Source organism: Gossypium arboreum, chromosome 10, assembly GCF_025698485.1.
Source record: "Gossypium arboreum isolate Shixiya-1 chromosome 10, ASM2569848v2, whole genome shotgun sequence".
Taxonomy (NCBI): domain Eukaryota; kingdom Viridiplantae; phylum Streptophyta; class Magnoliopsida; order Malvales; family Malvaceae; genus Gossypium; species Gossypium arboreum.
In genome coordinates, this window is record NC_069079.1 from 130,015,086 (window position 1) to 130,031,176 (window position 16,091).

Sequence of the window (16,091 nt, forward strand, 5' to 3'; positions counted from 1 at the left end):
TGGGCATCGAGATATGATTTGGATTCCTTACTTGAACACATTTCATATTTGGTTTGTTGTTTTCCGGGAAACAAAATTTCATCAAATAAGTTTGAGTGTCAGAGCATGAAGTCTTCCTTAACATTAAAGATAACTCCAAATGGGTGTAGTGGGAGCAGATTTTTGGTTTTTGCTATCTGCCTTGTGGCCGATATCACTCACTGCCCTCGCCTTGAATGTCTTGAATATATTTGTGAGTACCAATTGACAGCCGCTGGTGGTGGCGGTTATGAAAAGTTCAAAAGTAAGGTATTTTTGATCGGTGCTCTTGAGCCAGAGAAGTACATGGGTGATCATGTGTTCATTCAATCTTGCATCGACTTGGTTAAAGAAGACAAGAATTATGAGGAGGCATCATTTGAATTCTACATCAGAAATTTCAATTATTATGAAGAAGAAGCAGAAGAATATATCGAGGTGGTGAGATGTGGTGTTCATGTTTTTTATGTGGCTGCACAGAGTGATACTGATGCTATACAAACGAGACATGCTGGGAAAAAAAGAAACTTTAGCAATGATGGTGAAGAAGGGGATGGATGGCCTAAACGATTGAAATAGTTTTATTTCTATCCATCTTTGGCTCTGCTTTTGAGGAGTTGCAGCTTCTCAATATTGTCATCTAAATGCATAGGTAATTAGGTTTCATTCCTCTTTTTCTTTATATTAACATACATTTTTCTGCCATTTTTAATGGTAATTTTTTAACTTGTAAATTGTCTCTGAAAGAAAATGAAGTGCTTTAACTAATTAAAACCAACCAGGATGAATCTAACTTGCTCTGCTTTATAAATTGCTTTGCATTTAGTGGGAAAACTGAAACGTTGTAGTTCAACACTATCAATGTTAAAAGTGTAGTTTGTGATAGTTCTGTTTAGAATGGGAAATTTGTTCAATAGTTTCTAGTAGTTGCTTATTTTTCTCATCTCCATTCCCTTGTTGTATCTGTCTTGTTTTGTAGGTATAGAATATATGGTCCAAGAAGTAAATTCCCCATATTAATTGATTTGGAGGAAAATTGAATGGCAACTGGAGATTTCAATACAGTACCAAAATGATTCTGCTTTGGACTTCATAAGATATCCATAAGGGCTTTTGGTGGGTACCAAAATTCAGATAATAAGATTCATACTTAAATTCTTATTGGCAGTTGACTTGTAATTGGTTGTATTTTTAATTCGAGGGATCAGTGATGGACTTCATGTTGAAAAGTCAAAAATGGTGGGTGGTGGGAGGTGCAATTGGCACCGAAAGAAAAAAAGTGGCAAGCAACTTGTTTAAAGTTGAATGGGATAATTGCAATTTTGGTCCCTAATTTTTTTAGGCCATTTGCAAGTTAGTTCCTGAGCCTTAACTATAAATAGGCCTAACCATTTCTCATTTCAATCATCCCAACCAATCTTTCTCTTTTAGTTTTCTCTCTTCTCCCATTTGAGAATTCTTAAGGAATTCTATTTGTTTGTAATATTTTGGAGATAGTAAAGTTATCATCTGGTGTTAGTGTCCGAGGACGTAGGTATAATTTACCGAACCTCGTTAAAATTCTTGTGTTCTTTCTTGTCCTATTTTTCTTTCAATATTTGAGGGTATAATAGTAGTATTTAATTGTGCTATTAAATTACGATAGAAGGAATATTCTGACTAAGGAAAGACTTGGTATTTAAGAGATCCTTGTGATCCACCTCTCTTCCCTGGGAATTGAACTTTGTGTGATTTTTTAGTACAATAATTTACACGCTTCCGACCCTATTGAAACAACAAGTGGTATCAAGAGCCGAAGGTTAATCGTAGTATGCTCTGTGGTTGCAGTTTAAACTGATCTTCCACATCAGAAAAGATTTCCTTAGGTATATTGAAAGATTATGGAGAAAACGGTCGGTGTAGGAGCTTCAACATCGTCCATATGGACAAGACCGACAATTGCAAATGCAAGATTGGCCGTGGAGATCTTTGATGGCACGGGCCATTTTGGTATGTGGCAAAGTGAGGTTCTAGATGCCCTTTTCAGCAGGTCTAGACATTGCCATTGATGAAGAGAAACCAGATGATGTACAGGAGAAAGATTGGAAGGCGATCAATCGGTTGGCATGTGGCACAATTCGATCATGCCTTTCTCGAGAAGCGAGGTATGCTTTTTCAAAGGAGACTTCGCAAATAAGTTGTGGGTGGCACTTGAAGAAAATTTTTGAAGAAAAACAGTCAAAATAAGCTCCACTTGAAGAAAAGACTGCTTTCGCTTCACATATGTCCCAAGTACTACAATGAATGATCACATCACCAAATTTAATCGGTTAGTCACCGATTTCTTGAATATGGATGAGACATTCAAAGATGAAGATTTGGCTTTGATCTTTGTTGGGGTCACTTCTCGAGGAGTTTGAGTTCTTAGAAACTACTCTACTTCATGGCGAGAGTGATATATCTCGAGCGAAGTGCATGCGGCCTTATACGATTATGAGCAGAGAAAGAAGGACAAACAGAAAAACTCAATCGAGATACGAAGCTTTAGTAGTCCGAGGTCGTTCATACACTCGGAAGAAAACTCAAAAGGAGATCAAAGTCAAAGTCCGGACTGGAAAGATGAATGTGCCTTTTGTCATGAGAAAGGCCACCGGAAGAAAAATTGTCCAAAGTCGAAGAATAAGGGAAAAGTGCTGTAGATGCTTGTGTTGTAAAGCATGATACCAGTGACTCTGAACTATCACTGGTTGCATCATCATCGTCGTTCCATTTAGATGAGTGGATATTGGATTCGGGTTGTACCTATCATATGTCCCCTAACCGGGAGTGGTTCTCTGATTTAGTAGAACTAAATGGAGGAGTTGTTTATATGGGCAATGACAATGCCTGTAAAACTGTTGGAATAGGTTCAATCCAATTAAAGAATAAAGATGGATCAACCGAGTTCGATGATGTTGATGCGTGCCCAGTTTGAAGAAAAATCTCATCTCATTGGGAGCCATGGAATCCAATGGTTCAGTTGTTACTATGAGAGATGGGATTTTGAAAGTGACATCTGGCGCACTTGTGATATTGAAGGGCATCAGGAAAAATAACTTGTATTACTACCAAGGTAGTACAGTTATTGGAGCAGTCGCTGCAGCTTCCAGTAACAAAGACTTGGACTCAATGCAGTTGTGGCATATGAAGTTGGGACATGCCAGCGAAAAATCCTTGCAAATTCTAGCAAAGCAAGGATTGTTGAAAGGTGCAAATGCTTGCAAATTAAAATTTTGCGAGCATTGTGTTCTGGGAAAGCAAAAGAGAGTGAAATTCGGCACTGCTATCCATAATACAAAAGGTATTTTGGAATATGTTCACTCAGATGTGTGGGGGCCTTCCAAAACACCTTCGTTGGGAGGAAAACACTACTTTGTTACTTTTGTTGATGACTTTTCCAGAAGAGTTTGGGTGTATACCATGAAAACTAAAGATGAAGTGCTTGGAGTTTTTCTTAAATGGAAAACTATGATCGAAAACCAGACTGGCAAGAAAATCAAACGGCTTAGGACGGACAATGGAGGGGAATATAGAAGTGATCCGTTCTTCGATGTGTGCCAAGAGTATGGTATTGTTCGACACTTTACAATTAGGGATACACCACAGCAGAATGGAGTGGCAGAGCGTATGAATCGAACATTGCTGGAGAAAGTTCGATGTATGTTGTCCAATCTTTGGGTTGGGCAAGCAATTTTGGTGAGGTCGTGACATCTGCCGGCCATCTTGTTAATCGTTTGCCATTATCTGCATTAGAAAGAAAAACTCCTATGGAGGTATGGTCTGGAAAACCGGCTACAGATTATGATTCCTTACATATGTTTGGATCTACTACATATTACCATGTGAAGGAGTCAAAGTTAGATCCGAGGGCAAAGAAAGCTCTCTTTATGGGAATCACTTACGGAGTGAAGGGATTTCGTCTTTGGTGCTTAGACACAAAGAAAATGATCATGTGAGAGATGTTACCTTTGATGAATCGCCACATTGAAAATGTAGCAGATAAAGATATTCAGACGAGCGATACTCTACAGCGGTGGAGTGTACTCCAAAAGCAGTGGAGTTTGAGCAGATGGGGATTTGCCCATTAATAAGTCTAATTCTCCAGCCACAATGGAGGAATTAGAGGTTGAAGAGGTTCGACCCAAGAACCATTAAGTACACCGAACCGATTGCAGCTTGCAAGGCCAAGGAGAGAAATTCGTAAACTGCTTTCGATTCTCGATATGGTGGCCTCACGCCTTCCCGTTGTTGATGATGATATTCTGTCACTTATCAAGAAGCAATGCAAAGCTTAGAAAGTGACAAATGGAAATACGCCATGAATGAAGAAATGCGTCTCTCTGAAGAACAATACTTGGGAGTTGGCGCAATTCTTGAAAGTTAAAGGGCAATCGGATGCAAATGGGTATTCGCAAAGAAAGATGGATCTCCTAGCAAGAAAGATATTCGCTACAAGGCAAGATTGGTAGCTAAAGGCTACGCCGAAGGAGGGAATTGACTACAATGATGTATTTTCCCCTGTTGTGAAGCATTCCTCCATCAGAATTTTGTTGGCTTTGGTAGCACAATTGAATTTGGAGCTAGCTCAACTTGATGTTAAGACGGCTTTCTTGCATGGTGAGTTAGAAGAGGAGATCTATATGACTCAGCTCGAAGGATACACGAGATGCTGGTGGTAGAAATTGGGTTTGTAAGTGAACAAATCGCTATATGGATTGAAGCAATCCCGAGGCGATGGTACAAGCGATTTGATAGCTTTATGAAAAGGCGTATACACAAGAAGCAAATATGACAATTGTGTGTATTTGCAGAAGTGCATGACGGATCTTTCATTTATCTACTCTTGTATGTTGATGATATGTTAATCGCTCAAGAGCCAAAAGAGATAGATAAGCTGAAGGCTCAGTTGAATCAAGAGTTCGAGATGAAAGATCTAGGTGAGGCCAAGAAGATTCTCGGTATGGAGATAAGTAGAGATAGACAGAGAGGCAAGCTTTGTTTGAATCAGAAGCAATATCTGAAAAAGGTATTACAATGTTTTGGTGTAAATGAAAACACTAAACATGTAAGTACCCCACTTGCTTCTCATTTGAAACTTAGTGCTCAATTATCTCCAAAAACTGAAGAAGAAAGAGAATATATGGCAAAAGTCCCATATGCTAATGCAGTTGGGAGTTTGATGTATGCGATGGTGTGTATGCGGCCTGACATTTCACAAGCTGTTGGAGTTGTGAGCAAGTATATGCATGATCCTGGAAAAGGACATTGGCAAGCTGTGAAATGGATTCTACGGTATCTTCGAAAAACCGTAGATGTTGGTTTAGTTTTTGAGCAGGATGAAGCACTTGGTCAGTTTGTAGTTGGATATGTTGATTCCGACTTTGCTGGTGATTTAGATAAACGTCGTTCAACTACGGGGTATCTGTTTACTCTTGCTAAAGCCCCAGTGAGTTGGAAGTCTACCTTACGATCTCTGATGAGTCGTGTCTACTACTGAGGCGAATATATGGCGATTCTGAAGGTCATTAAGGAGGCTATTTGGCTTAATGGATTGTTGAAAGACTTGGGAGTTGTTCAAAGTCACATTAGTCTATATTGTGACAGTCGAGCGCTATTCATTTAGCAAAAATCAAGTCTATCATTCAAGAACCAAGCATATCGACGTAAGATATCACTTTTTGGGAAGTCTTTGAAAAGGAAAAATTCTACTTGAGAAGATTCCGATGAGATAATCCTGCAGATATGATGACCAAAGTGGTAACAACAATCAAGTTTAATCATTGTTTGAACTTGATTAACATCCTGAGAATTTGAGCACCTTCAGGTGTATGGCGCTCGAGAGCGCATTTGGAGGCATTACAAAAGATAGCTTTATCGAATTTGGGGAGTTGAAAGAAGTGAAGATGTGATTATCCTAATCAAATCTTCAAGGTGGAGATTGTTGAAAAGTCAAAAATGGTGGGTGGTGGGAGGTGCAATTGGCACCGAAAGAAAAAAAGTGGCAAGCAACTTGTTTAAAGTTGAATGGGATAATTGCAATTTTGGTCCCTAATTTTTTTAGGCCATTTGCAAGTTAGTTCTGAGCCTTAACTATAAATAGGCCTAACCATTTCTCATTTCAATCATCCCAACCAATCTTTCTCTTTAGTTTTCTCTTCTCCCATTTGAGAATTCTTAAGGAATTCTATTTGTTTGTAATATTTTGGAGATAGTAAAGTTATCATCCGGTGTTAGTGCCTGAGGACGTAGGTATAATTTACCGAACCTCGTTAAAATTCTTGTGTTCTTTCTTGTCCTATTTTTCTTTCAATATTCTAGGGTATAATAGTAGTATTTAATTGTGCTATTAAATTACGATAGAAGGAATATTCTGACTAAGGAAAGACTTGGTATTTAAGAGATCCTTGTGATCCACCTCTCTTCCCTGGGAATTGAACTTTGTGTGATTTTTTAGTACAATAATTTACACGCTTCCGACCCTATTAAAACAACACTTCATTCAGCCACATTGTTTAGTTTCTAACATCGGTGGGTGCTCATGCGATAGGCGGTCAGTGAAGATTTATGCTCCATATTTCCTTTAAAAAGTTAGTGAGTACATATGCTATAAATTCTGATTGCATGATTTATGATTTTGATTCATGTTAGCCAATGTAAATGTTTGCTAATAGTTGAGTGATGAATGAAATATTGGGGGAATCGATGGTGATTCAAGGGACGGAAGAATCGCTTGTGGGAGGGAAGTTGTTTGGGGGATTGGATAAGCTAATGTCCACTCATATTTCAGGTGAATTGGTGCCTATATTGAAAGATGCTGCGGCTTTATGGCTTGGATTTGTGAGTCAAATTATTAAGTCAATGTAGGATCAATGCTTCTTAATTATTTTTATTCTAAAAATTCATGGTGAAAATAAAGCTTTGTTTTTCTCTTTTTGTTTTCCTACAAAAAACCAACAACCTCTTGTCGGCATTTCTTTTTTTTTTTCTCACATTATACATGTTTTTTAGTTACAGAGTTTAATTCAATGTAGTATAAGTTAGCCGAAACCTAGAGATTAAGCTTTGACTTTTTGAATTCGCTACTGTGAAGGGAATGAAGATGGAAATCATTGATGTAAGGAAAGCAGATGAGGAAGCAGAGTCAAGAGGGAGGAAAAGAAGAACAAGTAAGCTTCTAATTCTTCTACTGAATGATTGCCTTATATTTGTGGTTGAACTGAGATGTTGAGGCCGTACTTGTTAACAACAGATATGCCTCATTCGCTTTCTGGTTTTTGGAGCTTTAGAGGAACCATTCATATGTTAGTAGTCTTGGCAATTTAGCCTTCTTGGAGAGGTATACCTTTGACTCTTTGTGATTTTGTTAGCATTATCATGTCCTTTTTCCTATTTTTCAATGGATTATTTAAATGCATGCAGAATTTGCAAAAATTATTGTTCCTCAAGATTTGGGGAATTAACACATGGAGCTGGAGGTTAATTTCAATGGCGATGGAACCAAATTTCTACTCAAGTTGCAATGGTACATCTACTCAAGTTGTTTCAGCATTTAAAACTTGAACCAAATTTCTTTTCTTTTTTCATATTCAAGATTATAAGGCATGACACTTGTTGACATATTTGAGCCAAGTTGATTTCCCCCATTTTGTGTATTTCTTGAAGTCAACATTATATTTCAGAAAGTTACAAAGAATTCTGTTGAAACAAAGGCAGCAACAAATCACAAAACAAACTAAGTTTGCTAAAAAATGACAGTAAGAAAACGTGGCAAAAGTTTGAAAAGAGAAAGAAATTGAACAACAAGAAGATTGAGCTGAAAAACATGCTCTTTCATTGATAATATCAAATTATATGTAAGTTACAAAGTGAATTTGACAGTTACCTAACAATGTAACTGCTCCCACCTATACTTAACTAATACAAGATTGAAATTCAAATCAAAGCTAGCTGATACATCAGCCATTACATCAAGTACAAATCAAAAACTAATCCTACTAGCTTTAGTTTCAAGTTACAAATAAATTAGGCAAATTACATTTGAACAAAAAGAAAAAACAAAATGCACCAAGCTGTTGCTGCTCTCGGTTCTGCTACATTGCTGGTCTGCTTGAAGTAGCTGCTGGTCACATGTTGCATTGCAGGCCAATGCTCAACAAATTCCATCAAAATGAAATCCATGAATGGTAACAGAACATGTTTTACTCTGTTTTTAATTGAAAGGATGCAATATTGGAATTGGTAATCAGTGATTTAAGTCCCCAAATTGAGACTTGTAGGAGGAGATATCAACTTGCTGGAATTGATAATCAGTGAGTTAATCACAAAGATTTGACTATTCTATCACCTTATATTCTTCGTATAATTTCGGATTTTATCCAATTGGCTCTTACATTTGTTTTTATGAAATGATATCCGATAAATTAGAAATTTATATTCTAGCATCTACAATGATTTGCTTCTATAATCCTAAATTATGATCCAAATCATACAATTCATTCTATTTTAATTATTAAACTATTGATTTCTTTACGATTTAGTCACTCAACTTTTCGAAATTAAATATTTAACGCAGTTAATTTAATAAGGGAAGTCTAACGTGAGTATTTTTTTCCGGTCCAATAACAAATTTAACCCTCGTATGTTTGCACATCCTATTAATTTTATCCTAAATCTAAAAAATTCAACAAATTTGGCATGGTGAAAAATCTTATTATGAAAAATCTTCGGATTTAAAATTAATTTACAGCAAGTGGATCATTTAACTTGTTGACAGAATAGTTGACGATCCTAATTATGAAGTGGAGAAATTCTTATTTATAGACAGAATGGTGTGGGTCATAGTAATCAAGCAACTAATTAGACCAAGCATCTGTTGCGTGATCATTCTATTAGCTTTCATCTACATGAAATTATACTAAAGCAGACACAATGAGAGGAACATTGATGTTGATTTGGATTCTGATCATCTGCCTCCCCCAAGTAGCAGTGCAGAGCCAACACTACTCGGAGACCCTACCATATCTTCCCAAGCCAGTTAAGGTCACCAATCTTCACTTCTAAACCCAATGAGATGTTCAATTGAATCAGGCACTTCCTCTATTCTAGTTCCTTCTAAACGCAACAAAGAAAAATGATTTGGGACAGGACCTTAGGAAACTTCTTGAGATTATGATACCCCTCAATATCAAAATTTGTAGGAGATGCCAAATGAGTTCAACCAAACTTTCGCACCTCCTACAACAAAGGATTTCAACAAATCTTGTACATCGTCTAATATTATTAGACATTATAAAAGATAAAAATAGAAAAAATTAAAGAATTAAAAAATATTTTTATGTTTATATGATGTAACGGTTTATTATTGATTGGAATTTTTAATAAATATAATATTTTGATGTAAAATGAGTAACGGAAGATTAATTTAGGTACTATTTGTAAAAATAAATTAGATATTCAACTTGGGAAAAAGAAATTGATGTTTGGACATTTTCAATGTAATTGATGTTTAAATTGGTAGTTGACGTAATGTGATCTTCAATTTGTTTTGTTATTAATAAAATTCTTAAAATTGATTTGAAAAAAAAAGAAAAATTGAGAACGCAACCTTTGGATTTTTGTTTGTTCTTTCTCCCTCTTTTAAACCTTTCTTGTTGGAATCGAATGTACTCTAAAAAAACTATGAAGGGTAGTAAAGCAAGTAAAGTTGAGAATACTCTTTATATTTATAATAATCCCAACTAATTTAGTCATTAACAAATAGATTATTTGCATCTCAATTTTGTCCCATTAGAAGACAATGACTTTGAAATTACACACCATTCACCATTTCCCAAACAAATTAAAGTAATGTTTTGTAGAGTAGCTTTAAATATATATATATATATATATATTTAGAATGATACCTAACATGATAAGTATGTTAAACTTTTGTTGGGTGGGAGAGTTAAAGAAATGTAGCCAATCAAAGCATCCTTAGTATATTTTGCTTTTTTCTTTTTCCCTCAAATCACAAAATCCATCCGTTGTTTTGTCTAAACACTCTTACCTTTTTCTTCTCATCAATGGAAGCATGAATGCACTGCCGGAAATATCAAGGTGATGACACTTAACTTTTCTGTCAAACCCCAGCAGAACACATTCAATATAAAACTGATTGCATAAGGATCCAATTCATATGGTATGCAGCAATGGGTAATTAAATAAATAACCTCTTTCCCACTTGCATAAGGATTCCATTCATAAGATGCAGCAAGGTTTGTTTTCTTATTTTATTTTCTTTGTTTATTTGTCTCCCTCTTTTTATCTTTTCTTCATTGGAATCAAATGTAGATATCTATATGCAGCGTTGTTTACTATGTTTATAATTGGCTATGTTATTTTCGTTATAGAAAATTGATTCTCTTGTAGATAATTGGCTAAGCTCAAGTCATCACCTATGCTTCTGAGTTTTAAGATCTTCAATTTCTTCTACTCAATGATTTTGGCCCTTGAGAGGAAGCATATGCCCTTGGGTAAATGACTTTGGACTCATTCTGATTGTTAGTATCCTCATGGCATTCTTTTCCCCTGATTATATAAATGCACGCAGAATTTGGCAGAGTTACTCTTATCTCAAAACTCGTTGAATGAACACATGGAGCCCGGATGTTATTTTCAATGCCAACCCATAGAGGAAACCCATATAAATACTTGGAAAAAAGAATAATTGAGCACGCAACCTTTGGATTTTGATTTGTCTTTTCTCCCTCTTTTAAACCTTTCTTGTTGGAATCGAATGTATATTAAAAAAATTGTTAAAGTATGACTCTTATTTCAGTCAAATTTGAGAAGTTAAACTCTGTTTATTTGTTTCAATTAAATTCTAATTAGTTTAAATTATTTTATTATTATTTGACCTATGAATTTAGCCTATAAATAGGATCTTTTACAACCTTAGAACACATTTAGAAAATTTTGTGTTTATATTTTGAGGGTTTTTTATTTTCAGGTTTTCAGGGTTTAGTTTTTATTTCCATCTTTTATACTCTTCGTTCTTTTACCATTGTAGTAAAATTATCTTTACCCGTGTTTTTTATCCTCTTTGGAGGGATTTTTTCCACGTTAAATTTGTGTGTTCAAGTTATCAATTTCTTTTAATATTTTTTACTTGTTCGTTGCTTAATCGGGTCGATCCCTAACAAGTGGTATCAGATCTAGTTCAATTTTTGTAGATCAGTCTATTCAGAGATGTCAGCAACAAGTTTGAAAATTGAGAAGTTCAATGGTGTCACAAATTTCAATTTGTCGCAAGTTCAGATGATAGCAATTCTAGTTCAAACTGGCCTAAAAAAGTTATTACCGAAAAAAGCCTAAGAATCTAAATCAAACAGAATGGGAAGAACTTGATGAAAAGGTCTTGTCTGCAATCCAGTTGTGCCTCGCGAATATGGTATTGTAAGAAGTATTGATGGAGAAGACGTCATTCGCCTTGTGGAAAAGGTTAGAAACTCTTTATGCGACCAAGTCTCTGACTAACCGTTTAGTGTTGAAACAACGTCTATTTACGTTTCGCATGAACGAAGGTGAGCTTCTTAGATATCACATCAGTCAATCCATTACTCTTTTAAATGATTTAAAGAACATTGAGGTTCAGATTGATGATGAAAATCAAGCATTGCTATTATTGTGCTCTTTACCCCCTTCATATAAGTCTTTCACGGGGACCATGATTTATGGCAAAGACAAATATGGCAGAGATAAACTCTTATTCGAAGATGTACTCATTTGTTGAGTAGAGACAAACTCGACAATGAGTTTGGTTCAGATAACAAGGCAAATAGGCAAACTTCCATTTTGGTAGCATTAAAAAAATGAGACAAAAGGTGTCGTTATTGTAAAAAGTTAGGTTACGTCAAAGCAGATTGTTATAAACTTCGAAATAAATGAGTTGCTAAGAGTAACGAGGAAAATGTAACTAGTGCTAATTTGGCTGTTGAAAGTGATGATGATTTCTTAATAGTGTTAACAAACAATAACTCTAAGCTTACATCCGAGTAGATCCTAGATTCGGGATGTTGTTTTCACATGTGTCTCAATAGAGAATGGTTCTCCACATACAGTTCGGTTGTGCGCATTAGAAACGATTCATCCGTAAGGTAATTAATATTGGTACTATTAAAATTAAAATAGACGATGAGATGATTAGGACACTCTTAAATGTTAGGTATGTACCTGATTTATGAAAGAATCTCATCTCCTTAAGTATTTTAGGCTCGAAAGGTTGCAGAATCAACATCAAGTCAAGCGATTTAAAGTATCTTGTGGAGTTCTCGTTTTGTTAAAAGGTAAAAGAACTAGCAGTCTTTATATTCTAGAAGGTTCTACAATGACTAGTAAAACCCGATGTCCCTCGTTTGTTACAGAGTCAAAATCAACTCGTTTGGAGTGGAGGCAACTTGTTCATAGGAGGGAAAAATGTATGATCATTTTGTTGAAGAGAAGTTCTATTTTGGATGAAGGTTTTGAAAAGTTAAGGCATTGTGTTCGTGAAAATTAGACCCGGGTTAGTTTTGATTTGGCAGTGTACAAGTCGAAGGCTAGAAGTCTTCTAATTTCTAAGCACAGATTCGACTAAGTTAATTCCCTGCATAATTCAAGATAGGCCCGTGGCGGGCTTTGGCAAAGATGGTGTTGTGGGAATATGAGTCAATGTGGAGATTTGCTAAGTATGACTCCTTTTTTAGTTAAATTTGAGAAATAATCTTCTAGTTAAACTCTATTTATTTGTTTCAATTAAACTCTGATTAGTTTAGATTATTTTATTATTATTTGACCTATGAATTTAGCCTATAAATAGACTCTTTTACAACCTTAGAAAATACACACATTAGAGATTAAAACTCATAACACATTTAGAGAATTTTGTGTTTACGTTTTGAGGGTTCTTTGTTTTCGGGTTTCGAGGTTTAGTTTTTATTTTCATCTTTTGTACTCTTTGTTCTTTTACTATTATAGTAAAATTATCTTTGCCCATAATTTTTTATCCTCTTTGGAGAGGTTTTTTCCACGTTAAATGTGTGTTTAATTTCTTTATTTCTTCTACTATTTTTTACTTATTCGTTACTTAATTGGGTTGATCCCCAACAAAAACTATGAAGGGTAGTAAAGCAAGTAAACTTGACAATACTCTTTATATTTATAATAATCCCAGCTAATTAATTTAGTCATTAACAAATAGATTATTTACATCACGATTTTGCGACTTTGAGATTCCACACCAATCACCAAACCCCAGCACAACACATTCAATATAAAACTGATTACATAAGGATCCAATTCATCTGGTACGCAGCAATGGGTAATTAAATAAATCACCTCTTTCCCCCTTGCATAAGGATTCCATTCATATGATGCAGCAAGGTAGGTTTGTTGTTTTATTTTATTTTCTTTGTTTATTTGTCTCCCTCTTTTTAACCTTTCTTCATTGGAATCATATGATGGATACGAGTACATGTTTATATGCTTTTTAAGTTTTTATAACACTTTTTCTTATATTTAGAAAATTATATCTTCTTGCACGTAGTACTTATGGTTCTTATATTTGATAAAAGTTATACATTTTGGTACTTGAAGGTAACAATATTAATTTTTAGTGTTTAATTTGAGTTTTAGAGTCACTTTGATGAAAATTTATAATTAGTTAATATGATTAACAATTAAATTTCATCAAATCAACCCAAAAATCCAATTAAATTTCATCCATCGAGCTGTATTTGAAAAATTAAACGTAAAATTAAGCAAATTCAAAATTAATACTAAATTTGTTCTATTAACAAATCATGAAAACTTTAACCGTAATAATACTAGCAATTAACTTTTATCAAATTAACCCTAAAACTTGAATTAAACACTAAAAAAATAATAACAAACACGTTCTCTTTAATTGTTTTGATTGGCCCTCAATTGTGAAAGAGGGCTTTATTTATTTAATTACTACACCCATTGGAGATTCATATGAATGGGATCCTTATGCTTTGAAATTTTATGAGGAAACAATGTTTTTAAGAAACTTTCACATCGTGTTTCAATTGGAATAATTAATAGTAATACCTACTTGGATTACTAACGATATTATTGTAATAAAGAATCAAATTGTGCCAGTTTAAAGTATAAAGATCAAAATCTAAATTTAGGAATAATTGAAGGACCAAAACAAAAGTTTGAGCCTTCTCAAGTGAAGAATTTCATGTAAAGTGGTTGCAAGAAGTGGGAATGAGCTTCTAGGGGTAAGTATTCGATCGAGTCGAGTCAAATCAAGTCAAAAAATTTTGAGTTAGTCGAGTTGACGAATCCTATTTCAGCAAATGAACTCAATTTGAATTTTTTTAATTGAATCGAATCGAGTAAAAAATTTCGATTAAAGTCAAGTCGAGTTAATGAATCATATTATTTATACTCAATGTTGCGTTGACATGAACTGATTATTTAACTAGTAGACGAAGTACAAGATTATTAAACTAGATAAACAATATAATTGTGAATGTGTCGTACATATGAATGGTCATGATGTAGATATCACATTAACAAAATTAACAAATATTAATTTTTTTCATTTATTTTAGGTGATTTAAAAGAAAATATAAATTCAAAGACTAAACATGAAAAATTAATTGACGGATAAAATGTTTTTTTTTTGTAAAGTTAAAAATCTATTACGCCTTTAATTTTCTGAAAATATATTTCAATGCTGCCTTAATGTAGAACAAGCAGCAAAAGGTACCCACCAAGTATCTAAATAATTTTCTCACACAAAAGTCACAGTCAAGGCTTTACTAAATATCGCACAGGGAGTGAAATATACTATAACAAGGGTTGAAAGCATTTAGTAACTACTTGTAAACAAAGCGGTAAAATTAGTCCTAATTAAATCAAGCACACTTTCATGGCTTCTTCTTCTTCTTGTTCAATGAAGCATCAAGTTTTCTTGAGCTTCAGAGGTGAGACCCGCTTTAACTTCACCGCTCATCTGCTCAAAGCTTTGAAAGACAAGGCACTGAATGTCTTCTTCGATGAACATACACTGGAAACAGGGGAGCAACTTTTACTAGCACTTTCGCAAGGAATTGCAGTCTCAAATCTCTCAATCATCGTTTTATCTAAAGACTATGCTTCTTCGAAATCATGCTTAGCTGAAGTTTCTGACATCATGGACCGTAATCGCTCTGAAGGACATATTGTTCTTCCCATCTTTTACCATGTCGATCCGTCCAATGTGCGGAATCTTGGTGGGAGTTTCAAAACATCCTTTGCACACCATGAATCAAAGAGGCCCACAGATGAGGTGAAACGATGGAAAGATGCCTTCGCTAAAGTCGGGAAATTAAAAGGAATTCATATAAAAGACGACAAGTAACTATATTTTTCTCATCTTCTTATATTTGACTTATCTTTGTTTTAGATTTCATATATAATTATATTTACTTTTTGCTTCTTTGATAGATCTGAAACCGAGTATATCCAGGATATAGTTGATGATGTTACAAGAAAATTGGTGAATAGTGCGCCTAGAATCACTTCTGAAAAATTGGTGGGAATAGATGATCAAAAAAAGATGCTTTTGGGGTTGATTGAGCAAGCGGACATCCGTGTAATAGGATTTTGGGGAATGGGTGGTATTGGCAAAACTACCCTTGCTAATGCTGTATATGAGGAAGTCTCTCCAAAGTTTGAATGTCGTTTGTTTCTTAAAGATGTTAGTGAGAAAATAAAAAAACGGGGGGATAAGTCTTTACGAAATGAACTTCTTTCCAAACTATTAGACGAAAAAGAAATTTGTATTGACACCCCTTTTATAAGCTACCCTTACCAAGACAGGCTGAATAATAAAAAAGTACTTCTTGTCCTTGATGATGTTAGGGACCCAGACCAAATAGATTTTATGGGTGTTAAATATTTTGGTACTGGAAGTAAAATTATTGTAACATCTAGAGATAGACAAGTACTTAGAAATGGAAGAGCTAACCACATACATGAGGTAAAGAAGTTGAATAAGAAAGATTCTCTTCAACTTTTTTCTA

The 16,091-nt window shown here is 34.7% G+C and overlaps 1 long non-coding RNA gene across 1 annotated transcript; it reads left to right on the forward strand.

Annotated features, from left to right (window-relative positions):
* Positions 1 to 6,997: 6,997 nt before the first annotated feature.
* On the forward strand, positions 6,998 to 7,718 carry LOC128282565 (uncharacterized). The gene is made up of 3 exons (XR_008272890.1): positions 6,998 to 7,202; positions 7,286 to 7,372; positions 7,456 to 7,718. It is a non-coding gene; the product is annotated as an uncharacterized LOC128282565 (long non-coding RNA).
* The last annotated feature ends 8,373 nt before the right edge of the window (positions 7,719 to 16,091 follow it).